Consider the following 26,905-nt stretch of genomic DNA (forward strand, 5'->3'; position numbering starts at 1 on the left):
GCTCTGTTATCATGCCTTTTAAAATTAGATGCAGTTTGTAGGTTAGCCTCAATACTCAGTGTATATATGAGCAACTGGTATACATACATGTAATGGTTCTAGGGGGTTGCTCGTGCATAAGTTGTCGCCACACCTGGCTGGGTTACCTGGGTGAACCCTTTCTGTCCGGACAGCCACCCATCCGTGGCTGTCTCAATCGCTGGCAGAATCCGTCAGTGGCCGTTTCTTGAACTTCTTCCAGTTCTTTGATGCCCAGTCTCCTCCTACTCTCCCTGCATGGAAGTCTTCTGCGCAGGGAGGGTGTGGGCAGCGGAGGACCCGTGCTCTCCCCGCTGGTCTCCGGCGAGGAGTCCTGGAGCCTTCTCTCCGCTTCCCCCACCTGCCCCCCTTCTCCACTGGTGCTACGCTGATTTCCTTCCCCAGCAGATGGGCTGCCTCTCTCCCTACTGGGACCCTCTCCAGCATCCCTCTGGAGCCTTCCCTCCACCTCTGGCTCCGATGGCAGTTCCCTGACAATACAGTATTGGGTGAGCAGGCATCCGCTTGCACAAAGCAGTTTCTCCTTCCTCTCCTGCCTGTTGCAGCTCTTTGTGCGCGCCCAAAACCTGCTCCTGAGTATCAGGGGACCTTCCAGAGTGTATTTTGTGTAAGGGTGTGGGGACTGGGAAAGAGGGACCTTAAATCTCATTGAGCAAGTAGGTTTCCATTGCGCAAGCAGGCAGACATCACTGCATGCCATCCATTAAGTTCATAGTCAGAACATACATAATAATTGGTGCAGCAGCCAGCCAAGGCAAGACAGGGCAGAAGACAGGATGGCTTGCTTGTTTTGCACCCAGACGCTTTCTGAAAATTTCACGTATTCCTTCCTAAGTCATTACCATGTAATGGTACCAATAGGGTCACAGAGTCTTCACTGTGGGTTGTTTTGTGTGTGCACTGCAAGGTGCTCCATCTCCTAAATCCTTCATTTTGGATAGAGACCTAGGGTATCACCAGAATGTGGGCTGCCCAAGAGCATTTCTGTTAGGTCTCTAATCATGTCTCCAACTCCTGGTGCAAAGGATACTCCTGCCCTTTCCCCAGATGAATAGGTTGAGGGAACCTTTGGTTGTCCAGATGTTGCTGAACTACTACAGTGGTACCTCGGGGTACATACGCTTCAGGTTACAGACTCAGAAATAGTACCTCGGGTTAAGAACTTTGCTTCAGGATGAGAACAGAAATTGTGCTCCTGTGGCGCAGCAGCAGCAGGAGGCCCCATTAGCTAAAGTGGTGCTTCAGGTTAAGAACAGTTTCAGGTTAAGAACGGACCTCCGGAACGAACTAAGTACTTAACCCGAGGTACCACTGTACTCTCATGAGCCCCAGTGAGCACAGCCAATGGCCAGGGATTATGAGAGCTGTAGTTCTGGATAGGCAACCATTTCTAACACCTACAAGAAGGTGTGGCAGCAGCACCGATCCCTGCTGAATTGTGGTAGGGAAAACAAGGTGCATAACTGACTAGTAGAGTTCCTATGGGACAGCCTTTCTCAACCTGTGGGTCCCCAGATGTTGTTGAACTACAGCTCTCATCACCCCTAGCTAGCAAGACCAGAGCTCAGGGATGATGGGAGTTGTAGTCCAACAACATCTGGGGACCCACAGGTTGAGAACCGCTACTATGGGAGGTGTCCATCTTCAGTCCTTCGGACCTGTAGGTGGGACTGGTACAGAACCAATAACTGCTGCCAGCCACTGAAAACCTGGGATGGGGAAGCTTTGGCACTGCAGATGTTGCTAGACTACATCATCCCTGACCTTTGGGCCATGCTTCCTGAGGATGACTTGCTGACTTGGAGTTTAGCAACATCTGGAGGGCCACAGATTCATTGACAACCCTGGCATAGGCAATCCTTATCTAGATGGATCTATGATCTGTATAAGGCAGCTTCATACATTCCTCCCCATTAAGTCCTCACTTTTATGCAGCTGTTAAAGCCATAAATGCATCTGTCAGGCTGGGAGCTTTGCAGCCCTAAGCAAATGAGATGATAAACAACCTCCCCAAATTCCAGGCTTCGTTTTTTTCTCAGCATGTTAGCTTTTCTTGCAACTCATGCATCAGAAAAGACCCACTGAGGTCCAGGTGACTGGAACTGGATGGCTTGGTATGTATATTGTCGGTACAGTTGGACATCTCAAGAGCTGCTCCATCCTAATTAGTTCCCCAGGCTCTCCTTAGGCCTTTGTTTGGGTAAACTGACTCTCAATGCTGTCAAGAAGCCTTGGGGGTCATTATCTACCTGATAAATTGAAAGCTTGCCCAAGAAGAGGATTTTCCCCACAGAGATGTCAAGACTCAATCTTGAACATTTCCCATCATTTCCCTACGTTTGTTCTCCAGAATTAGACTTTCCTATCCATGGCTCAGTCCCAAACTACACATTATTCAAAAGGCACATGAATTATGGGAGAGGAAAAGCCATATCTGGGGGGGACAACAGAGAGTGCAAAGGCAGTGCTGGCAATGTGGAACTCGCCATTTCCATATCTGTGTTTCTTTGCTCTAGGTGCTTCAGTGCAGCTTTCCAGGAAGTTTTGAACACATAATTCTGTGCATTTAGCTCTCTTAAATATCAATTGCTCCATTGCAAGTAAAACTTTACTGAAAAATTCTCCATTTTTTCCCCTTTCCTTTTTAAAATTCCCCAGAATTTTATGAGAAAAGAAAGTAAATGCAAAAATTGTGCAAGGGGAGAAAAAAATTCTAGTGGGCTCAGGGTAGTGTGCTTGTGGGTGTGTTTGTGTGTAAACCTTACAGTCTCAGATGCTGGAAAGCTGATGATGTGTGTGTGTTTTACTATAACCCCAATATCCACAAATTGAAGTTTGGTACAAAAGACATCAGCATTAAAGAATTCTGAGCTCATGAATTTTCAGTATAAGAATGAAAAGAGCTGCCAGTTCTTTTTTTTAATCTTTAAAGCCCTATACGGCCTAGGACCCTCGTACCTACGGGACCGCCTCTCCTGTTATGTCCCACGGAGGACCTTACGGTCTTCAAGCAAAAACATCTTGGAGGTCCCGGGCCACAGAGAGGTTAGGCTGGCCTCAACCAGAGCCAGGGCTTTTTGGACTGTGGCTCCGATATGGTGGAAGGCTCTGTCACAAGAGACTAGGGCCCTGTGGGACTTGACATCTTTCCGCAGGGCCTGCAAGACAGAGCTGTTCCACCAGGCCTTTGGCCAAGGCACAGCCTGACTCCCTCCTTTGGTAATCCTCACAGAACTCTACTCCGATGGTTGCCATTAATCTGATTTGAATTAATTTTATAATGAAATGATTTTAGAATGTTGTATTTATTTTACTGTTGTTAGCCGCTTTGAGCCCGGCTTTGGCTGGGGAGGGCGGGATATAAATAAAATTTATTATTATTATTATTATTATTATTATTATTATTATGCAAGCATCTTCATTTCAGCAGCATGTTGAGAGGGAGGACTAATTTAGTTAGGGAGTAATCCTAAGTATGGGAAGCCATGTAAAGTACGCCAAATCCAAATTCTTCTCAGGAGAGGGGGTATTGTTTTGCTGAGTTGTCCTCAGCCTGAGGGGGAAAACAAGGCTTACACCACTGCTTTTGCTAGCACAGGGGTAGGCAACCTAAGGCCCGGGGGCTGGATGCTGCCCAATTGCCTTCTCAATCTGGCCCGCGGACAGTCTGGGAATGAGTTTGTGTTTACATGAGTAGCATGTGTCCTTTTATTTAAAATGCATCTCTGGGTTATTTGTGGGGCATAGGAATTTGTTCGGTTTCCCCAAAAAAATATAGTCTGGACCACCACATGGTCTGAGGGATGGTGGACAGGCCCATGGCTGAAAGATGTTGCTGATCCCTGATCTAGCATAAGTCCCCTCTGTCTGGTCCTGCCCTTCTTCCCAGAACTCCCGTTTCTCAGGGCTTACACCAGCGTAAGTCCTGCCAGTCTTGGTTCAGCTGTCTGGACCTCAACAGCTGATCTAGGACAGGGAAATTACTCCAACGTGTCTCTGTCTAAGGCAGGGTTGGGGAAGGATGCCAGCATAGCCTGGTTTAGCCAGGAATCAGCCATTTGTGCTGGGGATCTGCCACTTCCCAACTTGCTCATCCCAGCAGAACTAGGGTTAGGATTGTGCCCTTCATTAAGTGTTTATTTCTACGCCACCTTCCAGCCACAAAGTAGCTCGCAAAAGACAAATCAAAATTCAAGCAATAAAATGCAATTTACAAAAATATAGACAACAAAATCCCAACAACGTGTTTAAGAAAAGCAAGACCAAAAATATGGAAAGACCAAATGGAAAGACCAAAAATAGTTAAAAGCCAAATATTTCTATCCTGTTTGTTGGGTTTAGGGGAATCAGAAATCTTTGCCAGTCATCTAGAGTTCCCTATCTACCTCTTATCTACTGTTGGGCAGTGCTGAATAGGGTTGTAAGAAGGCATCAGTTTCTGTCTTGATCAGTGTTCGTTGCATGCAGTGCTATTTCCATTCTGCTTCAGTTCGGCTTTTGACAAGATCCACAGTCTTAGTCTTGCCCTCCACTGTGGCAGAATTTTGCGTAATTAATTATGCTGTCGGTATGCACACCATTCATTTCAGTGCAAAAGAAACATGGTGCAAATGGTGTGTGTGTGTGGAACCACATCAGTTACATATCTGTAATGGTATAGTGTGGTTACTCATGCGTAAACTGCCTCCACTTCAATTAGATGGTTTGCTCAAACATGTTTAGGGTTAGAGCTCGCCCTCCGTGACCTGTTAGTCACTTGCAGAATCTGCCAGTGGGCGTTTCTTGAATCTCTTCCAGCATAAAAGCTGCTTGACCCCAAGTCTTCGCCTATGTTCCCTGCACGGAACGCGTCTGCGCAAGTAAGGGGATGGCAAGGGCGTGCCAGCGCTCTCTCCGCTGGTTTCGGTTGAAGGGTCTTGGAGCCCTGACACCGATTCCTCCATCTCCTCTCTATTGGTGTCACGCTGAATTCCTTCCCCCCGACTGGTTCCCTCTCCGGCATCGCTCTGGAGCCCTGCCTCCGCTTTTCGCTCTGATGTCAGTTCCCTGACAATATCATTTGCAGACTGAAACCAAGAACAGTAGCAGATACCAGTCGTACTTGCTGAATTGATTTCTGTTCCGGACATGGGACAAATAAGCATTAACAATTTCTGCTCCTGTTTCAGTTTCACTTGGAAGTCTCCAATACCCCTACTGCTGAGCTAGATGAACCCATGCTCTGATTCAGGATAAGGGGCTCCCTATGTCCCCAAATCCACAGTAAGAGCTGTTCGACAGTGGAATTTGCTGCCAAGGAGTGTGGTGGAGTCTCCTTCTTTGGAGGTCTTTAAGCAGAGGCTTGACAACCATATGTCAGGAGTGCTCTGATGGTGTTTCCTGCTTAGCAGGGGGTTGGACTCAATGGCCCTTGTGATCTCTTCCAACTCTATGATTCTATGATTCTATGAAATCGCAGGTGGCGCTGTGGGTTAAACCACAGAGCCTATGACTTGCCAATCAGAAGGTTGGCGGTTTGAATCCCTGCGACGGGGTGAGCTCCCGTTGCTCGATCCCTGCTCCTGCCCACCTAGCAGTTCAATACCACATCACAGTGCAAGTAGATAAATAGGTACCATTCTGGCGGGAAGGTAAACGGCATTTCTGTGCACTGCTCTGGTTCACCAGAAGTGGCTTAGTCATGCTAGCCACATGACCCGGAAGCTGTACACCGGCTCCCTCGGCCAATAAAGCGAGATGAGCACCGTAACCCCAGAATCGTCCGTGACTGGACGGCGTTTCCGTCTGCTGCTCTGGTTTGCCAGAAGCGGCTTAGTCATGCTGGCCACATGACCCGGAAATCAATAAAGCGAGATGAGCGCCGCAACCCCAGAGTTGGCCACGACTGGAGCTAATGGTCAGGGGTCCTTTACCTTTACCTTATGTCCCTAAATGAGAATTTGATCCACATATTCTGGTGCTCTCTATGCTGGCTGCCAGCAATTCACTCAAGTCTCATGCAGAGGGGTGTTTTCCAGCCCTGTGGAGATGCGAGGGAGGCTCTGGAATCCTTGTTCAAGAAGAATACACTACTAGGACTAGGACTAATACTACTGTCTGCTACATTCTGCTCTCACGACTAAAACTCATGCTGAAGATGCGATTGTCTGGCTCCTCCCCTTTTTATATGTGCCTCATGCTGTTGTCCCAATTTCTCATCAATGAGTCATTTCCTCTCTTAGGATGTAAAGAGCCTGATTAATTATCTTAAACAGTAATTTATGATTAAAAGGCACATTGTGTGCTCTTCCACCTACCATAAATTATGTAAAATGTGCATCAGGACCCGACAATTTTCCTATTCTTTATTAATAGGGCTGTCTAGGAGCAGAATTAATGATACTTTTCACCAAACACACACACATAATTTTGGAGGAGTTGGGATCTAAATCTTTTTTTTTAAAAAAAATCCACCATTTTGTATGTGAGCCCAGCCCAATGAGGGCTAAGTTTCCTTACTGAGGTTGCTTTCCCTATCCAATCTTTTTTTTAATAACTTTTTTATTCAAAATTGAAACAAAACATATTATCCAGAAACATATCATCCTTATTCCGCCCCAGTTTTCCTCCCTCCCCTCCCTCCCCCCACAGAACCCACCCACCCCCACCCCCGACTTCCCTCAGTTCCAGTCTTTGATTTCTCTAAAAGTGCTGATTTCTGCATGTTACACAGTTGTATAGATCCTCAAACTATTTAGCTGATTATTATCAATAAAAAGTTTGTGAATGTTTATTCAAAGCCAGCCAAGGAGTCCAGTTCGCTTTGTTGCATCTTCAAATACTTTGTAAAGAGTTCCCATTCATCTTTAAAGTCACAGTTATCCTTGTCCCGTAGCTTGTATGTCAGTTTTGCCAGTTCTGCATAGTCCATCAGTTTTTCTTGCCATGATTCTTTAGTTGGGGTTTCTTCAGTCTTCCATGCTTCCATCCTTTCCCTAGCCAATCTTGAGTCTCTACAGCAGTGGTGGCCAAACTCGGCCCTCCAGCTGTTTTGGGACTACAACTCCCACCATCCCTAGCTAACATGACCAGTGGTCAGGGATGATGGGAAATGTAGTCCCAAAACAGCTGGAGGGCTGAGTTTGGCCACCACTGCTCTACAGGAGACACACACGGCTGTTCTCTGTAAACCAGGACAAACGACTACCCCAACCTCTGTCTTTAGCAGCAGTATTCCACTGCATGCATTTTCTATAAAAACATGTTTTTTATAGTACCCTTCAGCAAAAGTTCCCATGGTGGTTCATAATAATAACAATAAATAGTAATAATAATAAAATGAACATCCTACAATTAACATTTGACGATGCCAGGAAAAATATGAACATCATAGAAACAAGAAAATAAGGGGAAATGAATCAATAAAAGGAGAGAAATGGCAAGAGTAAAAATAACTATCCATTAAAAGCTTTGAGAGAATGAAATTGTGTTCACCTGGTGCTGAGTAGCTAGCAAAGTGTGGATATCAGCTGTGGGTTTCTTTGTGGTGGTGGGAGAGATTGCACAGCTGTGGCTCTCAGATATAGGCCTCTGCCAGAGGTTTAAATAATATATTGAAAGTTTTTTTAAAATTAAAAAGTATATATGATAATGAATAGTTACCCTTCGGGATATGCATGAAATGGAAGCAAGGTCCATTTCAGTTGACTGAACTACCAAGTAAATATGGTTATGCCTGAAGGGTAAGGAGGCACCTAATACTCTCTACTGGATGGTACATTGAAGATGTTGTTCATCTTGATTGTTACTAGAGCTACATAATAATAAATTATTTTTATTTATTTATTTATTTATACATACCCCGCCCATCTGGCTGGGTTTCCCTAGCCACTCTGGGCAGCTTCCAACAAAGTATTAAAATACAGTGGTCTGTTAAACATTAAAAGCTTCCCTAAACAGGGCTGCCTTCAGACGTCTTCTAAAAGTCTGGTAGTTGTTCTTCTCTTTGACATATGGTGGGAGGGCTTTCCACAGGGCGGGGGCCACTACTGAGAAGGCCCTCTGCCTGGTTCCCTGTACCTTGGCTTCTCGCAGTGAGGGAACCGCCAGAAGACCCTTGGCGCTGGACCAATATGCTGTAGCAGGGGCTGAATTCACAATTTTGGCATTAGTTTTTGATGCTAATCTTTTGGTTGGTTGGGACAAGGATACTTTCCCCTTTCATTGATGGCTGTGGATGACCGCTTTTCAGCGTTACAGTTTTGATTGATTTGATTTGTCACTTGTAATTTTTGTATAGCAAAAAACAACAACAACACACCTGTAGGTCACTTTGACACTCTTTTTCGTTTAGGAAAGCAGCAAATGGGAAAACAGATAAAAAGTGTTTTTCTTTGCGGAGGGGGGGGGAGCGTTTCAGCATTCTAGCCCCCTTCTACCCTCCTCTCCCATTTTGCAGACTCCTCTTTTCCCAACCATGCGCTCCAGTACAAAATGGAGATACAACGCAGCAGGAGGTTTGCTGTTTCTTGTGGTGGCAATGAAGGCAGGCAGGCAGGCAGGGAGGTGTGCTGCTGCTTCACCTCCTAATAGTGAATTTCCACCACAGGTGGATTTAGGGTAGCACAACTGGATTCCCTGCACTGGGCGCCAAACCGAGTGGGGTGCCACAGGGCATTGCAGCTATGAAGTAGTGCATGTGCAGAATGGAAGAAGAAGAAGAAGAAGAGCTTGGATTTGATATCCCACTTTATCACTATCCAAAGCAGTCTCAAAGCGGCTAACGTTCTCCTTGCCCTTCCTCCCCCACAACAAACACTCTGTGAGGTGAGTGGGGCTGAGAGACTTCAAAGAAGTGTGACTGGCCCACGGTCACCCAGCAGCTGCATGTGGAAGAGCGGAGACGCGAACCCGGTTCACCAGATTACGATTCTACCGCTCTTAACCACTACACCGCAGGCAAGAGGTGCGCGAGGGGGGGAGTGTTTCCAGATTTTGGCATTGCACAGGGTACAGCAGAAAAACCGAAGTCCGCCCCTGTTCCCACTCCCAAGAAACTGTTGCAATGTTTGTGGCACATCCAGGCCAGGATTCCACAATGCCCTGAGCTAAGTACGGGCTGGGGGACCACAGGACTTGCAGTAGGCAAGGGGAAAGGGAGAATCCTAGTCCACAGGCAGCTGCAAACATGGAAGGAACTTTAAAATAAACCTGTTAATCCAATAAGCATATTCTGAGTTCTTACTTTTAAGTGTCCTCGGCCTTTGCACCCAGCAGCTCCTTAGAGAATATTCAGCAACATGCTCCTTTCAGATGTTAATAGAGTGGATAATTTGAACTGGCCATTCTGCTGTCCTTCAGCTCTTTTTCTGCCTGCCTGCTTAAGTGTTTCTGCTTTTATAACAGGAGGGGAGGCAGGAAGAGGAGCTGGTTGGCCTGGAAAACAGGAGAGTTCAAACTGTTGGCCAAAGTAGGGAAATTGTTGCATGTGTTAATCTTCCTGGAGGTATGTGCATTGTTCTGTGTTAACAGCCATTGTCGGGTACAGGTAGATTTTGGCTCATTTTTTAACTGCATTTTTCCAAAGCAGCTGTGCTGAAAGGATGACCGGGCTTTTGTGTAACATCCCTTATTGCACAAGCCAAGGACTTTGCCCGTTGAATGAATGCGAGCCGTGAAAATTAGTATCCTTATAGACGTTGCTCCGCAGCCAAAGCTACTTTTCTAAGGATTTGCCGATTCAGATGCAAGGTATCTGTCACGCCTTTTCTGGAAGTGGGAACCAATTTAACCACAGATATACATTATAAAAGCATTCCTGCTGGTTTCATTGTTAAGGCTTCTGCGGCAGGCTGATTGTCGGGGGCGAGGGAAATGACTGCTTGAAAAGTGCCCCTTATAGATGCAGTAATATGGACATATTAGACGTGGAACAATATGGTTCCACAGGGCTGGCCGCCGAGCGAATTACATCCTTCCATGTTGCTTTAGAACCACACAGCTGACTTCCAGCTTCTTCTGCACAAAAGAAGAAGTTGCAAACACTACAAACTTTGCTCGGTTTAATAAGATGACTGGTGCACTACTTCATTTGTATGGATACAGGGGGAGAAAGAATTATAGTTGGCATGCCAGTATATATAGCAAAATTCTGATGACCACAGCTCTTAGGAAGTTAGGAAGCTGCAGTGTTGAAATATCCAACATTGTATTATCTACACCAGGGTTTCCCTAGCTTGGATCTCCATCAGTTTTTGGACTACAGTTCCCATCAGCCCTGACCACTGGTCTTGCTAGCTAGGGATGATGCAAGGTGGTCTGAAATATACTCGGAGTCAAGTGTGGATTTCATGCTCTTTATTCAGCTCATAGTAGTGAGGAATGAAAGTTTCCCCAAAATATCTGCTTTATATACATTATTTACACAATGGGCCACATGTGATTGGCTAATTCTGGGATTCTCCTGTGGGCCAATCAGGTTGCGGATTCACTTCCACCTGGAGCTGGATTGGGTGGCTCCTGCAGACCAGTCATACTGCTGCATTGTTCTAGGACCAATCAGACTGCTGCATTCTGGACCCTATTGTTCTAGGACCAGTCAGACTGCTGCCTTTTGGATCCTATTCAACTCAGTACATAACATAGTCCAAAACCAGCTGGAGGCCCAAGTTTGGGAAATGCTTTTCTACACTGACCAAAAGCAGCTGAAAGATAGAACTTTCCCCCAGCCCTGCTTAGAGATGCTGGAGATTTTGTAAAACATGTACTCTACCACTGAGCCACAAACCAGTAGTGGTCAGTGGGGAAGGTTGGCAGTGCTTACCTGTCTTCCCATCAATGGTGTCTCTAAGGTTGACCAGGAGAGGGTGAGGCAGCAACAAGGTTGGTGCAGTGCACACACACTGGCAGAGCCATTCTGGTGCTCCTGGCATTGCATTTGCACCATGCCAACCTCCCTGAAGTATGTGTGTGTCTCACTGGGTACCAGAGGACAACTTCAAGGGCACCATTTCACCCATGGGTTCCATGTTAGCAACTCCTGAGGCACAATTGCTACTAAGCTGCCCTACAAACTTAAGAGACAAGGATGCAAATTTTATATAACAACGCTGGACCATTTGTTCAGCTTCACTCATTCTGGAATATACCCACGATGGCAGGCAAGCTTATGAGAGAGGGTCAATAGGTTCCTCACCGAAGACCAACAGATTCCAATCAAGGCAGAGAGATTGGAAGTGAAACCAGGTTCCTCCTGCCAAGTCAGATTAGACAGACGTTTTAAAATGGGTATGTGAGCTATTTTCTCAGTGCAGAGAGGGTGAGGGCCAAATGGTTTGCATAAGCTTAAACTCACCCAACAAGTGAAGACTGTGAAATGCTCTCTCCTTGGCAGGAAGAGCAACAAAGTGGGAATGATTGAAACGATAAAATAGAATCATAGGTGCAAGCAACATCTCTTCCTGTGCAATGTTCACATTTTTTAAAAAAAATGCAATCTGAATTATTAACTATGTGGTATACATTCCAGCAGCATTTACCACCCTGCCCAAATATTTTCATATGATGCCTTTTGCCAGTCAATAGTGATGATATTAAAACGAGTCATGGCTGCTTACTGTCGGGTGTGTGTGCAGGAGCCAGGCCCTGTGACCAGGACTAGGGCCTTCCTAAGTTTGTTCTGAAGAGGCAAGGTGCGGCTGCACAGGTGAGGCTGATTGGTAACTCACAGCACCTGGTGGCAAGAGCTGGGAAGGGATATAAGGTCAGCATTTTCCCTTCAGCTCTTTGCCACAGCAACACATTCCCTGCCTTGCTGTGTTTGGTTCCTTGACTCCTTGCTCCTCGGACCCCTGCCTTCATGACTCCTTGCTTCTTGACCTTCGGACCCTTGGTTTCTTGACTCCCAGCTCTCTGACCCTTGGACTCTTGGCTTCCTGACTCCTGGCTTCTGGACTCTTGTTTCTGCTCCCACCCCGCCATCTTGCCCCCAGTCCCGACGTCCTCAGCTGGTACTTCGATCACCCATGAACCGGACCATCACCTTCTAAATGGACCCTGGGAAATGATGGTTTGGTGGGAGAACTTGCAGAGAACTTGGTTAGGACTACTTTGCAACTTTGCAGGATTCTTGGTACATCCAGGAAGGAAACTATGCCAGTTATTCCAAGTTAGAGTTATAATGCAGACATAATGGATGGCTTTGAAAGTGGATTGGACAAGTCAGTGGAGGATTAAGCTTTCAGTGGCTACTTGTGACAATGACTGGGGATCGCAAGTGAAGATAGTGTTGCTGTGCTTCTGCCCTGCTTGTAGGCTTCCCATGGGCATATGGTTGGCCGCTTTGGAAACACGAGTCTGGACTATGATGGACCTTTGGTCTGATCCAGCTGAGCCCTTCGTAGGTCATTATGTTCTTATTCTGCCTGTGACTGCAAAATGCGGCTGGTAAGAAAATATAGCAAAGTGTATTTACATAATATGTCTGTGGAAGTGAAGAGGCTAAGAAGAGATGATGAAGGGTTTGTTATGCAACAACTCGTGAACTTTTGAATATGATTCAGTCCTTCTAAATAAAGTACCAGGCAGACTATTCTATCCAACATAACAGATTGGGTACTACCAAAATGCCCACTAAAGTGTGGAAATATGTGTTCATTTTTAAACTTGCTTACCTTGGAGTAAGCCACTGATTTAAAGTAGTAGACCTACAGAAGGCAGGTCTACTACTTGTATAGAATGTATAGAATTGCATCCTCAGTGACCACTGACTTGGACTCCCGATTCTTTGCTTTGAGGTCTGCTGAAGCATGGAGGTCTTCACACTTTCAGTTTTGTTGGTTGATATGTGTATACATAGGTCTGATATTAGGCTGGGGATTTGTACGATAGTGGCTAAGGTCACAGAACCACCAATGTCTCGGGATGCTTGATGAATTCATTCTTTGGGAATTCCATTATAAACCCACCCGATCCTACCTTCTGGACAGACTGGTGTGTAATTCTCCACCAGATTTTGCACTTCCTATTTCAGCTCGGAAAAAAGTATTGAAATTGATCATGCACCAAAAATAACATAATCTCACATATTACCCCCCCCCCCCTTTCCCGGCTATTCTCTATCAATGAATGAGAGAAGTGGGGTATATTGGAGTTAAACCTGCCCCTCCCAAATCCAGATTCTGATATGAGAGGCAATTGTTGTCCCATTTCAACTGTGCACCAGAATGAAGCCTATTCCCCGCTTCCTGTTTTCCAGTAGAACTTTGGAACTATGGTAATCAAAGCAACTGTCCTGTATCAGACCCATGTATTCAAATGCATATCTATTCTTAAATCTGTTATTTGGTTGTGTTTGAGGACTCATCTGAACCATATGTTTAAAGCAGTCTCATACCACTTTAAACAGTCATGGCTTCCCCCCAAAAAAATCCTGGGAACCATAGTATGTTAAGGGTTCTTCTGGGAATTGTTGAAAGGCTGCCCTGTTCCCCTCATGTAGCAGCAGTTCCCAGAGAGGTTTAAAAATCAATTTCTCTTCCTAAAGAGCTCTAAGAATGGCAGCTGTGAGAGGAGCTCTGCACCATTAATGAAGTATAGTTCCCAGGATTCTTTGGGAGAAACCATGACTTTTTAAAGTGGTATGGTTCTGCTTTAAATGTATAGTGCAGCTGCAAACTCAGTGATAGGTAAAGGTAAAGGTACCCCTGCCCGTACGGGCCAGTCTTGACAGACTCTGGGGTTGTGCGCCCATCTCACTCAAGAGGCCAGGGGCCAGCGCTGTCCGGAGACACTTCCGGGTCACGTGGCCAGCGTGACAAAGCTGCATCTGGCGAGCCAGCGCAGCACACGGAAACGCCGTTTACCTTCCCACCAGTAAGTGGTCCCTATTTATCTACTTGCACCCGGGGGTGCTTTCGAACTGCTAGGTTGGCAGGCGCTGGGACCGAGCAGCGGGAGCGCACCCCGCCGCGGGGATTCGAACCGCCGACCTTTCGATCGGCAAGCCCTAGGCGCTGAGGCTTTTACCCACAGCGCAACCCGCGTCCCTTAGCGCCACCCGCGTCCCTTAACTCAGTGATAGAATCTTGAAAACTTAAAGAAACAATATCTTGTATGTGGAATGTTGCTGTCTGAACTATACGTTACTAGATAATGGGACTTCTTACAGCACCCTCTCTATGGAACTCCCAGCCTACAATGGTTTAGTTCAGATGCTGGTTGAAACCATGCCTGTTTTTCATGGCTTTTGCATCTCTGTAAGAATTTCAGCCAACTGACTGGTTTGTTTTCTGTATTCACAATTCACATGGTTGTGTGGTCTGTTTCTTCTTTTTCTGCACTAGTCCCCCCCCCCCCCCCCGAATCTCTATTATATTGGTGGGTTCTAATTGTATTTAATTGTAATTATATTGGTGGGTTTTAATTGTCAGCGGTTCGAATCCCCACAACGGGGTGAGCTCCCATTGCTCGGTCCCAGCTCCTGCCAACCTAGCAGTTCGAAAGCATGTCAAAGTGCAAGTAGATAAATAGGTACCGCTCCGGCGGGAAGGTAAACGGTGTTTCTGTGCACTGCTCTGGTTTCACCAGAAGTGGCTTAGTCATGCTGGCCACATGACCCGGAAGCTGTACGCTGGCTCCCTCGGCCAATAAAGCGAGATTAGCGCCGCAACCCCAGAGTCGGCCACGACTGGACCTAATGGTCAGGAGTCCCCTTTACCCCTAATTGTATTTGTTAACCGGGCATTTTATGGGATTGTAACATTCTGTTGTGTAAAACTGCTCTGAGATCTTTGTAAATGTAGAGTGGCATAAAAATAAGCAAAGTGAACATCTGTGCGTGGCTCCGGGTGTGCAGAACTTTAGTGGTGCATCTGCGTAAGTGAGGAAGACATGGAGGGATGGTGCCTAAGCATGTTTTGCATTCAGCTATTATAAATAATGTTTGGCCAATAGAACAAAGATTAAAACTGCATGCTGTTGCAATGTTCACCACATTGTACAGACTCATTTCCCTGTATAGTGCAGTGTCGGTCAGTAACCATGGGACATACCCTGGTCTTCTGGAATATTTGGAACTACAGCATAAAAACCCTACCTGACAATTAATACAAGCCAAGTGCTAAGCAGCTTATTGATGTTGCATAGCTGACTCTTCCTGTAAAAATCATCTCCGCTTCCAAGGCAATTTATTACTCAGACATGTGATATTTACACATCTTTCGAATTCCAAGAATCAAAAAGGCTTTCCAAAATAAAACTTCAGTACATGCCCTCCTTGGGGGTTTTTAGTGTGTGTGTGTTTTAAAGTTAACTCCAAGCCTTAGAGACTATATACTAAGATGGTTACCTGAAATGCCCCCCTGACACAAATCGGGATAGACCCATTGTCACCAGAACATAAGATAGGAAGCCATGGCAGCAGCTCTTCAGAGATTCAGACATTCCTAGTCCTACATGGAGATGGCAGGGATTGAACCAGTGATGCTCTACCAATGAGCCACAGCCACTCCCCAATGGAAGAACTAGAAAAGTTGCAAAAAGGGGAGCAAGCAAAATTACTAAGTACCGGTACTTGGGGGGGGGAGGCCTTCCATACAAAAAAAGATTAAAATTGTCGGGGCTTTTTATTGTGGAAAGCAAAGATAACCTGCGGTAGACATGTCTAATCAGAAGCAAGTCCCACAGAGTTCAATGGGATCCCATTCCAAGGGTGTACAGGATTGCTGCCTAAGGGGCAACAGGAAGTTGACAATGTTATGAATGATGTAGTGAAAGTGGGCAGGAAGGCATTTGTATCCCTTGTGTGTAGCACTCAAATTTGGTGATGGTGTTTGTGTGTTACCCAAGGAAACCAAGAGCTATTCTAAAAGGGGATTTTGCATGACTTGCCCCCACCTCCCACACATCGAAAGAACATCCTTGGTGGAAAAGAACTGGTGCATGCACATAGAGCCCCTTCCGACATCTGCTGAAGGTGCAGAATGGAGCAGCATGGCACATGGGGGCAGCAAATGGTAGGTCTGGCTCATACAAGCCTATGCCTCCTTCTTGCATTTTTTTTTTTTTTTTTTGGCTGGTAGAAGATGTTCTGTAAGCCAGTTTTTTACAAGTTTAGAATGAAGTGGTTGAATGTAGAGAGTTGTCTGCAGTGTTAGTTCTACTTGGAGTAGACCCATTGACAGGAATGAGTATGCCTAACTTAGATCCATTAATTTCACTGGGTCTGCTCTGAATACAACTAACATTGGATCCAACCCAGAGTCGATGAGATGTACTCCCATCAAGCTGCAAGTGTGGGGAGATGGTTGCATTTTTGAATATGCCCAACCATAAACTCCCTGCATTTAACGAAACTAGAACTCCAGGGAGAAAGGTTTCATTTAGCCCTCTCTCTGATGTATAAAGGGACGCGGGTGGCGCTGTGGGTTAAACCACAGAGCCTAGGGCTTGCCGATCAGAAGGTTGGTGGTTCAAATCCCCGCAACGGGGTGAGCTCCCATTGCTCGGTCCCTGCTCCTGCCCACCTAGCAGCTCAAAAGCACAACAAAGTGCAAGTAGATAAATAGGTACCGCTCCAGCGGGAAGGTAAGCGGCGTTTCCGTGCGCTGCTCTGGTTCGCCAGAAAGCGGCTTAGTCATGCTGGCCACATGACCCGGAAGCTGTACTAATGGTCAGGGGTCCCTTTACCTTTACCTGATGTATAACTTGCTACACACAGGCCATTTTTTACATGGGAGAGCCATTAAAAAACAGGACCCTCAGCTTTTAGTTTGAAGTTTTGAAGCCTAGCATTCTTGATGTGCATTATGTGCAGAGTGGCGCTCACTTGCCTTAGATTCAGGACAAATGAACGGAAACAGCTTGCATGACTCTGAATTATGACTGAGCTGCAAAATGTGTTGAGGACCACTAGCTTAGTGGGCTTTTAACATCTCAAGACAAATTCAAAGCCACAGGCTATTAACCATGGCAGCTAAATGGAACTGCCATGTAAACAGTAGCAAGACAGCAGATGGTGGGTGAGCAGCAAAGCCAGAGTACTTTGCATCCCACGCTACTTGTGAGTTTCCTAAGACATTGGATCAGATGCCTCATGGCCTCTTCCAGGTAATAAGATTGTCCCTGCATGAGAGCTTACAATTTTAAGGACATGATAGAAAAGGAAAGAAGGTTGAGAAGGAGGAGCTAGGTAGGGGGAGAAGCAAACTCAGGCACTAGTTCTCGCTTCCAAAGTTCTTATAAGTGGCAGGAAGATCACTTCAAACAGCTTCTTCATCTTCAGCAAGTGGATGATGTCCCCCTTGCCATGTTGTTCTTCCTGGGAGACAGAGTGGAACAGTCTTCCTATAACTCTTAAAACCAGATGCAAAGAAACCCAATAGGATGGTTAAACTTTTTACTTCTAGCGTGTTCTGTATGGAAGAATGCACTGGACTTAAAATGGTTTGTTTATTGGCCACTGTGTTAATTCTTGGATTATGGAACAAAGCTAGAAACTGTTGTAAGCTATCAAGAAATATTTTATTGCCTATGATTACAAGAGACCTCTGTTATGATTAATCTTGTGGTTTGTGCCTCCGCACTCCCTTTTTGTGGCTGGCCACACCCCTTCACTCTTCCTTGTGCCTTGCAGTTTAGCCTTGTGCTCACAGTCACAGCACGTTCGGACATCTCTTGCAACCATGAGCACTAGAAAGCTAGTTTAAATTGAATTAAGAGGTGGCTGTCAGGCATTGCACAAGAGCCAGGCTGCATGAGCAAGACACTGTCTCAGAGGGAGGTTCCCCGCAGCTATTAAAAATATTGTGCATGTGCTTAACATGAAAGCTATTTCCAGGTGAGGAAATCAATTTGCAATTTACAGAGAGACAAATCTACTTCTGAGTCTCCAAGCTGTTTGTGCACTTCCATTGTCTGCTCCTGAAAACACCTTTGTGACCTCCCCTCCATTGCCTGGTAAACAGTATTGAGATCAACAAATGGAACCCAGTTAATCTTGTCATGGTCTGATTATTACCAGCTTGTGGTGACACAAAGGCAGGGTTTTCCACTTGTGGCACCCGTGTTGTGGAATGTGCTCCCTGCTGATATCAGAGAGAGGCTCCTCTGTGTTGGTGTTCTGCCGACTTTCAGAGATGGCACCCTTTTACACTGACATTTTGTTCATCTCTTGACCTGGGCCTCCTGTATTAATTAATGTGTGTTTCAATGGGATTGCTTTCTTTCATATTTTAATTATGGGTGTTTATATCTTTGTGCTTAGGATTGTTTTATTGTCTATTTTAGTAATGGGTTTTCATATTTTAAGGTTTGGGCCACTGGATTTCAATGTTTTGACATTAAGCAGTTTATAGATTAATAAATAATAACACAGTTTCCATTGCGAAGTAAAATGGACTGGAAGTGTGTGTGTGTGTGCGTGTGTGTGTGTGGTGGGTGTTCATGTATCCTTATTTGTTTTTTAAAAATATTTTTTATTAAATATTTTCTTAGTTTACAAAAGTATGTGCATTGCGTATTTTTTTCAGGTTGTGTTTTCTACAGATCAGTAACATTTGTTGTGAGGTGTATCTTTATTTCTGCAAATGGTTCATTAACTTTACAAGGTTATTTGCACAAACCAGTTTGGTACTGCATCTTTAAGTGAAACATACTAAATTTAAAATACATGCAGGGCACTGCGATTCCAATATCTCAGGGAAGCTAGACAAACTTTGCACAGAATTATGTTGTCATTGCTGCAAACATTAATCTGTACTGGCCTGCCACAGAATCTTAAGAGCAAAAAGGGTTTCTATCAAATTTCCTGGCACCTTTAGACCTTGCCTAGGGCTCTGCACACACTGGACTTGCCGATGCATTCAGAATGCTTGGCTGAATGTTGAAGTCGAGACAGTTTGGTCAAAAAGTCTGCATCGTAATGCGAGCATGATTTGTGGCCGGCGTCCCCCATTTACACAAACTCACTCCTAGAATAGCTACTTTTAACCACATTTATTGACTGCATGGTGTAGACGACTTTGAAAATAGATGAGTTCATGGAGGATTGCTCTGTCAACAGCTGTTAGCCAAAACGGTGAAATGGAACCTCTCTTTTCAGACGCAGTATCTCTCTCCATAGGGACGTGGGTGGCGATGTGGTCTAAACCACAGATCCTACGACTTGCCGATCAGAAGGTCGGCGGTTCGAATCCCTGCGACGGGGTGAGCTCCTGTTGTTTGGTCCCTGCTCCTGCCCACCTAGCAGTTTGAAACCACATCACAGTGCAAGTAGATAAATAGGTACCGCTCCGGCGGGAAGGTAAACAGCATTTCTGTGCACTGCTCTGGTTCACCAGAAGTGGCTTAGTCATGCTGGCCACATGACACGGAAGCTGTACACCGGCTCCCTCGGCCAATAAAGCGAGATGAGCGCCGCAACCCCAGAATCGTCCGTGACTGGACCTATGGTCAGGGGTTCCTTTACCTTTATATCTCTGCATACCAGGTGCTAGGAGCAAATCAGTGAGGATTGTTGCCGTCATGGACACCTGGAGGGTCCATTGCTGGGAGGAGTTTGCTGATCAAGTGGTTCCTTGGTCTGATCCAATGGGGCAGTTTTGTTGTTATCCCTGAGGTTCATTTCACCACATTCTTAGGCTGCATGCGCCCTATACGCTTAAAGCACATGACTTTTCCCCAAAAGAATCATGGGAACTGTAGTTCATCCCTCACAGAGCTGCAGTCCCCAGTCTCCTTAGCAAACTACAGTTCCCAGGAATCTTTGCGGTAAGTCATGTGCTTTAAATGCACGGTGCATGTGCAGCGTAAGAGTGTCTCTTTTGCATGCGGGATGGGCCAAGATACTTGGCTGCCTGAGGCAAAGGACAAAGGCAGCACCATCACCCCAAGGCCGACCCGATTGGCAGCTGAATCTTACTTTGACACCGAAGGCAACAGGGTAGTTTAGTGAGTGCAAAGCAGACGATGCTGTATTTACAGCTCAGCATCCCAGCACCTTGCAACTGCAAACCTTGTACCTTGCACAAGTGCAGGCTGGTGCTCATGAGGACTGGGAGAGTGGAAGGCAAGAAGCCCAACAATAGGCGGAGCCACAGCTAATGATAGGCGGAGCCAGCTAATCCCTGCCCTCCTCCCTGTTGAGTTCTACAAAGGCAACACTTAGGCTAAGGAGGAGGAGGAGGCTGACAGCCAGTGCTGCCCCCTAGGCTGGTTGTAGGTAAGGAGATAGGCCAGGATGGGGCAACTGCATGGAGACTGATCTTGGTGGGTCGGTGCCTCGCTCCCTCTTCCTCCTCATGCTTGCAGCATCTGCTACTTGGGATTGTCACCTGACTCTGCTCTGCTAGTGCGGTAAGGGATTATGTGAACCCTGTTAGGATGTTGGAGGCAAAGCTCTGCGAGGAAGAGATGGAGAATTCCTTGCTCTTTCTCCCCCACTTTTTCCTTTTTGGCCAGCTTCCTACATTTACCCATCCTCAGGGCAAGCAGAAATTAGCAGCTGGGGGATGGGGTTCCTTTTGTTGTTGGAATTTTGCAGTTACTGATAGCTTCCATTTGATCATTGTTATGGATTGCTTTGAAATCAGTTCTGCTCCAGGTAAAGTTATTTTAAGCCTCTCCCCCCACCTGCCCTTTATTTTGACTAACCTGTCCCGTATTTTGCCCAACCCAAAGTGGCAAAATCTAGTGGTAGGGCCAGCCTGCCACCCCCCCCACCTTCCTGCCGATGGTATATTAACACCTTACAAATACCCGAAGGGACTTAGACCATTGGTCTACCTTGCTAAGTATTGTCTATGCCAGGCATAGGCAAACTCCGGCCCTCCAGGTGTTTGGGACTACAATTCCCACCATCCCTAGCTAACAGAAACAGTAGTCAGGGATGATGGGAATTGTAGTCCCAAACATCTGGAGGGTTGGAGTTTGCCTATGCCTGGTCTATACTGGCTAGTCGCAGCTCACCAGGATTTTAGACAGATGTGTCTTATCAGCCTTTCCTGGGCTGATATCATGGAATGGAACCCGGGGCCCTGTTTCTTGGGTACCGAGTTATGGCTAGCCTCTTCCTCAGTGAGAAGGGCACTCCTATCCTCATTTATCTGGGCATGGGCCCCACTGAATTAAGTGGGACTTACTACTGAGTATACCCACATACCATGGTGCCACAAGATTACTTTAATTGTTTACTGTATCTAATCACAGAATTGTAGAGTTGGACAAAAGCAACAAACTACTTTTTAAAAGCAAAAACCTCTGACTTGCTGTTTTGAACCAGAGGGCATGAACATATAGTTCAATGCAAAAAACAACAACACCAAAACCAAAAATCCTGTCATGAAATACTTTGTATGCAATATAATAGGATTTATTTCATACATATTAAAATATAGCATTCATGTTTGCATAATTACATGCCTAGTGATTATAGGGAGAACACTTCTCCCTGTCTGTTTCTTGGAGAAAATAACCCAGTGTTCTTTCAGGCTGGTCCTATCGGTCCTTCTCACAGTGAACCCAGTGAGTGCTGGCAGGATTGTGGGCAGGTTGGGCCACGGAAGGCACTGCCATGGTCACTGTTTTTTGGGGGGTGGGATTTGATTGCATAACAGCAATTAAAATGAATTTGGCATACTTGTGTAACAAGCCCACTTCCCAAAAGAAACTACCTTCCATTGACTTTTTGAAATCAGGAAAGTGACGGGCAGATGCACCAGAAAGTGTGGGGTAACGATTGCTTGCCACATCATCACATACCGTAACTTCCCTGCAGACTAATTGGAATGAATGTTAACAGCAGATGTGGCATATAACCTCCCTGCAAACTTTGTGCAAGCAAACCATGATAAGTGCTGAATAAGCAGCTCACCTGGAAGTGACCTGAGAGAACGTGTCTGTATACTTGGAAGAGATCTTGAGGGTTGCAGAAGTAAGGACAACAGCAAAACTTTAAAATGCCTCTCGAGGCCAACCTGACCCCAGGAAACAGCCCCATAAGAACTGAGCATGTTTCATGAAGATCAAATATAGAAGGGGATGGTTAGGGATGGACAGAAGACATGGGTAACAGCTCCCTGGGGCCCTTGGTGCCTGAGCACCCACAAAATTCCCCATGAAGGGGCCGGGCACCCACAACTTTTGGTGCCAAGGCCATGCATGCTGCATGGCACCCATGGCCGTGTGCATCCACAGTTGCCTACCTTGCAGAAGAGGAATGGTACCTGTGTGCTTCACAACTGAAACAATACATATGATAATCTAATCCACTTGTTGTCAACTGGGCAGATCTAAGATGGCTTGCAATAGCAGTGCTACCATATGCATAAATGCTGACAGATTAAGAAATGGGTCTCTAGATGATGTTTGGGTTCCAGATCTAAAAACATTGAAGACTGCTGGTCTAAGGGAAAGTCCTTACCTTGGTTTAATGTGGAATGCGACCTCCTTGTGCCGCCTTTAATACCCCCTCATCTTCTCCAGCTATGGCTGCCTCCTCCCACTTTCTCCTCCCTAAATACAGAGATACCCCAGACAATTGATGTAGCTCTCTTAAGTCTGTTAGTTAGATAGGCTTAAGTTGTGTATGAGCTTGAAGCTGGGAGCAAGAAGCAGCCTGGGCAGCTGAGAGACAGAGCTTTGTCTGATTTCTGCTAGGATCCAAGGCATGGGGTCCCCATGCTATGGAGACAGCATGACCTCCTTGGGGCGTTGATGCTGTGAGCCTCTCCATCGTAGGGTCAGGTTGTATATATGTGTAAATAAAGCATATATCATAAAGACACCACAGTCTCTGCTGTCCCTCATTCAGAGGAAAGCAAACCCTGGGGAAGCACCTGAAATCTCACACCAGTCTGAGATTAGGAGCCAAATCCTAGGGGCCAAGGTCCCTTTGCCCCCCAATAAAATATTTGAGGGGGCTGGGCCCCTCCAAAGTTGATGGGCATTGCCATTCAAAGGGTGTGCATGCACCATGTCATGTGATCAGTCACGCGGGGCAGGCCTTGCCTTCCGCCCCAATAGTTTATTCAATCTGGCACCCCTGGGTGGCGTGTGACAATATAGAATGTTTAACTGCATTTTGAGGAGGACGTCATCATGTGGACATTGAGTTAAACTTGCTTGCGTGAGCAGCACCGAGCTTCCCATAAACTGTTGGGCTACCCAAGTTTCACCCGCCACCCGTAATGCATTGCAACATTTTGCGCTCGTACTAACACATGTTAGTCGTACTAACACATGTTAGAGAGCCAGTGTGGTGTAGTGGTTAAGAGCGGTGGACTTGTAATCTGGTGAACCGGGTTCGATTCCCCGCTCCTCCACATGCAGCTGCTGGGTGACCTTGGGCTAGTCACACTTCTCTGAAGTCTCTCAGCCTCACTCACCTCACAGAGTGTTTGTTGTGGGGAGGAAGGGAAAGGAGATTGTTAGCCGCTTTGAGACTCCTTTGGGTAGTGATAAAGCGGGATATCAAATCCAAACTCTTCTTAGTTGCTGTCTGTGGATTGTTCCATCCTGTCTGATAGATTCAACAGACTTGAATTGGTAGAGTTTTCCTTTCTCTGCCTTCAGGGGTGTTACATCTCTGCACACTCTGCTTTGCAAAAAAACAACCACCACCCCCCCAAAAAAAAAAACTTCAGGGGTGGCGTGGGTGGCAATAGCATGCCATGGACAAGGCTATGGTGAACCTTCAGCCTTGCGCTGAACGTACAAAACTGCTTCTTCCTAGCAGGTTTGCAGCCTTTGAATTCGCCTCTTCGGCACAGCATTGCAATATTCTTAGCTGTAGATTCACAGAGAGGCAAGAGTGCATTTCTCCTCCTTCCCCGGTGCTAATAAAGTTTATCCTTCTATTCGTAGGCATGGTTAATTAACAAGGCAGAATGGCCGTTTTACAGAGACTCCTCTAGCAGATGACTGCCGCGAAAAAAAAAAGAAGAAAAGAAGAAAGCAAGCGAGGAAGGGGGGGGGGAGAAGAAAAAAGGGGGGGAGTGGGATGGCTTGTTGTTCGGCTCTTGGCCACTAGGGGTACCTTTGTACCATTTTTCATCTAGCAGCAATTTGGAGTTGAAACCTATAATAGGGGAAAAACCAAGGTTCTCGGCATTTCCCCCCCTTTCTTTTAGCGAGCAGCGCATCTAGAATCTCCCCCCTCCTGGAAAAAAAACGCTTTAAAAAAACACACACACACACCCCACACTACACACATGCAAACACAGCCTCCTTTTCAGTCTCCGTGTGCTGTGAAATCACACAGAACTGGACATCAAGCAAAGGAGATTCATCTGGAGGGCAATTTCAAATCGAGATAAATCTATTGGATTAGTAGGATTATCTGATTGCAGCCGAAAAGAAGTAGCGTTTGATCATTTCTAGTTCTTGCCTGATGGTCGGATTTAAATGGAGGTGGCGGCGGCTTGGTACAGATGCTTCACGCCGATGAATTCCGGATGGGATTTCTCCTTCTTCTTCTCCTTCTCCTCTTCCTCCTCCCTCTTTCCTTCTCGCAGTCTTGGGCAGAGGAGAGCAAGAGGGGGGGAAATTATATAAATCGATACAATTTGGAAGTGTCCAGCGGATGATTTAAGAACCTCGGGGTTACAGCTGATTAAAAGAGGATAACGCCCGGGATCCAAACAGTGAATTACGGTTTTAGCAGCGGACTTGCGGTTTGATTTTTCTTTTTTCTTTTTTAAGCCAACAAACAAAACAAGGCTTATTGGAATTGGTAAATAGTTTGATTTCCTTTTCCTTTTTAAACGACTGAATGCTTAAACCACCCCCCCCTTCCCCCGATAGATAGATAATCGCCCCTGGCATTATCTGCACACTGTCAGGAATGTTGGCGCGCGGGGGGGGGGGGGGCGGCATCGGTTAGTTCTTGTTTCCTCGGAGGGGGGGATTTCATAGTTTTAAGATCAAGGACGGGTGGGATGGGTGGCTTTTGTGGAGTGTGGGGGGGGGGGAGATCTGGTTTCTCCGACTAGGACGGCAATGGGTGATGGTGGTGAGACTGGGGTGTATTTTGTGTATGTATTGGGGGTGGGGTGGGGGTGCGCAGAATGGCCAGCGCTTGTGACTTGCAAAACATCGCCGGTGCGCGGAGGGGAGAGGAGAGAGAGGAGGGTGGCGGCGGCAAGCGAAGGCAGAAGTGCACTCGGATCTCCCGCAACTTTGCATTGTGAGACAATCCAGGCTTTGCTGGGCTTTAGGTTTTATTGTTTTGTTTTGTTGCTGTTGCCCGGGCGCGCTGGTCTGCGTGGCTCGGGGAGGGTGGTGGTGAAGATGTCTCCCTGTGTGCGTGTGATCTCTGGCGTGCGTGTAACTGACACGAGTGTGTGTGTGTGTGTGTGTGTGTGTATGTGACGGCCAGCAGCAGCATCGAGGGGTTCTCTCTCCCTGGATCTTCCTCCGCTCTGTTGCTGTTAAGAGAAAATCTCTCTTTCTCTTGGCCGGCTGGGTTCTTCCGAGACGAGGCGCACGCTTCCCGGAGGCAGGGGATGCGATGCCGAGCTGGCTCTGGCGGGCAGCTCCTTCTGCCTGCTCCGGGCCTCTTTTTCTTTTTTCTTTTTTTTTGTCATTGTTACCTTCCCTCGGTTGCAGATGCAGCGAAACTTTGCAGCCGGTGAGACGGGGCTGCAGCCTGGCTGTTCGCTGTTGATGGCGAGGAGGAAAATGACCGCCGTTAGCAAGAGAAAGAGATATAGGGCTTGGGTAGTGCAAGGATGGGGGGGGGGGGACGGTGTGGAAATAAAGATTGCAACACACACACACACACACACACACTTTCTCTTTCTCTCTCCCTCCCCCTTGACAATAAGGGCCTGGGCTTCCCGAGCGGCTTGCGCGCCCCCCAAGAACGCCTCCCTCCTTTGTCCCATAGGAGTGAATGGCAGCGCTGCAGTTCTGTGCAAGGAAACTCGACGGGGGCACTCGGGGACACCACGGTGGTTGCGATGGTGGGGCGACCAAAGCTGCCGCGGATTGCCCCAGCCCTTGAAGAACCAGCGCCGCCTCTTTGCATAGCTCCGCCCCTTCATCTGCATAGGCTCCTCCCCCACCCTTCTGTTTCTTGGTGTCCCTGCGATGGGACGTCTAAGCAAAGCCTGTCAGTCAAAGTCTCCTCCTGCCCCCGCTGGCGTTGTCTTGTAGACACCAGCGGTGTCTCCGTGATGCTCGGAATCTCATGCAATGTTCCATAAGGGAGGATGGCTGCTCCTAGAGGGATGGCCCAGTAGGTAGCCAGGGCCAAAGGACTGGGAAGGGGGTTCAGTGGGGTGGTGGGAGAGGAAATGGGAGGGAAGGCACCCAGGTCTTACTAGGAAGGGACCAGGTGCAATTAGGGTGCCACTGGAGAGGTAGATGAGGAATGGGCATAGGTGATGAAAGGAAGGGAGATTGCAGTGGAAGCATGTCCGAATGGCACTTGAAGGGAGAGGAGGAGAAATTCGGGAAGGGTAGAGAGCATTTGCTGTGCAGGAGGAACGTCCTGGGTTCAATCCCCAGCGTCTTCAAGGCAGGAGGGAACTGGGCAATGTCCCTGCCTGGAATCCTGTCATCCAGTGTAGTCAGTTTTGAGCTTGATGGACAAGTCATGTGGTTCAGGATTAGGCTGTGCTGGAGAGGGAAGTGACCACTCCACAGAGCCAAGGAGTATATGGACAGGTTACAAAGGGGCCTTTGAGGAATGCCATAATCAAGATCATATGGGGCAGAGTAGTGGAATAGGAATTACATTGCTAGCACCTGAAGTGATCCTTTTCTGCCTCCGTCCCCATCTGCTTCCAAACCGATGAGGTTGACCTGGATATGATGAGTTCGAAAGGACTCAATATGGAATTGCAGTTTATTTACTGATGCACATGACTTTTGATTTTTATGTTAATGT

At 46.7% G+C, this 26,905-nt stretch overlaps 1 protein-coding gene across 8 annotated transcripts in view; it reads left to right on the forward strand.

Annotated features, from left to right (window-relative positions):
* The window catches only part of NLGN1 (neuroligin 1), a 657,428-nt gene that overhangs the window by 111,682 nt on the left and 518,841 nt on the right, over nt 1–26,905 (forward strand). For 3 of the 8 annotated variants that reach the window (XM_079977755.1, XM_079977758.1, XM_079977762.1), the window contains exon 1: nt 24,143–24,745. The exons of 1 other annotated variant lie outside the window; for it this stretch is intronic. The gene's annotated coding sequence lies outside the window, so the exon portion shown is untranslated. Of the gene's footprint in view, nt 1–24,142; nt 24,746–25,120; nt 25,199–26,905 lie in introns of those variants that run through there. 4 more of the 8 variants (XM_079977759.1, XM_079977760.1, XM_079977761.1 and 1 more) reach the window with 2 other exon arrangements.

The sequence above is a fragment of the Podarcis cretensis genome, assembly GCF_951804945.1.
Source record: "Podarcis cretensis genome assembly, chromosome: 5".
NCBI lineage: Eukaryota > Metazoa > Chordata > Lepidosauria > Squamata > Lacertidae > Podarcis > Podarcis cretensis.